The following is a 1,688-nucleotide window of genomic DNA, read 5'->3' on the forward strand; positions in this document are numbered from 1 at the left end:
GATAACATATCATTCTACTCTGATGATTGTTGTAGAATTAGATACAATAAATTGTAGAGGTTAGACCAGAGGATCGCAATGTACACCAATTATTTATGATTTATACTCTTTTTACGAGAAATAACAGTAGTGTTTTACATTCAAATTTAAACACGTATGTACTAGTATACGGACTGTGTGAACTGGTTTATCTCCCTGTCTCAAAGTATTGCGCTTGGGGTTTGTCGATAACATTAGCCATTAATCGACATACGTTACGTAATTAAGAATGAACGACTTTGTTACCCGTAGCCATTGACATTTGGAGGATATATTTACTACGTTCACGTTACAGGATCACGGCACGTGCCGAAATTTTTAATCCTTTGTGGTCGCAGTTGCGTTCACGTTATTCGGGACCCACTTAGGATCGACTTGGCTCGTGCCGAAATCACGCCCTCATTCGTAGCCCAAACATGGAAAATGATACACATATGATGATAATAATAATTGCTATATTGAAATTATATCCATTTGTTGTTAAGGTATTTATTACAAGTCATCATGCACATGAACGACAAAGAAGATTCGAAACACAATTATTATTTTCACGTCAATGTAGCATTGCAAGAAAATAGCGGTTGGAGCAGCACATAAATATGCGTCGCTGACGACGGTTTGCATTCATTTCATTCATCATTACAGCATCCAACTATATACTAGTAACTATATTTCTGTCATCGTCATTTTATACTAGTATGAATCAGAATATGTTCTCTTAAATTTAAGTTTCTTTCCTAAAGATCTATGGGACCGATTTTTTTTCGGAAACTCTATCGTGAACGCCACCATAAACTTGTGCTTTCGTAAATAACTACTAAATCATTGTTGTACTATTTGAATACATTGCAATAGTTTGCTTTAAGCTAAACTATTGGAATTATTGGGAATCTCGGCAAGAATTTGTAATGCGTAATTATATCTCTATTACAAAATTACTAGTCCAAAAAACTATGGAAGTTGTTTAAAAGATCAGTTACATCTAATGACGGACGACCACCTATACAAAGAATAGATAAAAAAAGACATCATCTATTACACCACTTTACGTCACAGAGTCTCTTTGTCGCTAGAGGGCGCTACTTATATGAATGACGTAATATCAGGGGTGACGGGTCAGATGATTATATTAGCATAATCGCGAGAGTAAGTCATTCACAAAAATGAATCAACTAAATAGTCAGTTTATTTTGAAATCGATCATACGCACGCGGACACTGTGAAGTTTAGTTACGCATGAATAGTCTGCCAAGCGATGTTGAATCATCAACGTTATACGGATATATGGCATACGTTTTAGGTACCAAACTCACAACATACATCACCTGGTCAATCTTTAGACTGCGTTTTAGACGGAAAAGTAAAAATGATAGAAGAATTGTCGTTCTGACAACGTTCATCAAATTACAGTTTTGGTCAAAAATTCTAGAGTCTGACACTCACAAAACAAACAAGAGACTATAACCAAGTCTAGTTTAACCATTGTGTGTCACGGATAGTCCTGGAAGTTCGTCTGCAATTCGCCCAATCGCTATTTGCACGAAAATCGTAGCTCCGCCTACAAATCTGATTACTATGATAATTTATACCAATAAAGAGTTCGGATTCTATAAACTCTTTACTCGTGACTAGTAATCCCCACTCTGTGT

Source organism: Saccoglossus kowalevskii, chromosome 16, assembly GCF_978046115.1.
Source record: "Saccoglossus kowalevskii chromosome 16, keSacKowa6.1, whole genome shotgun sequence".
Taxonomy (NCBI): Eukaryota; Metazoa; Hemichordata; class Enteropneusta; family Harrimaniidae; genus Saccoglossus; species Saccoglossus kowalevskii.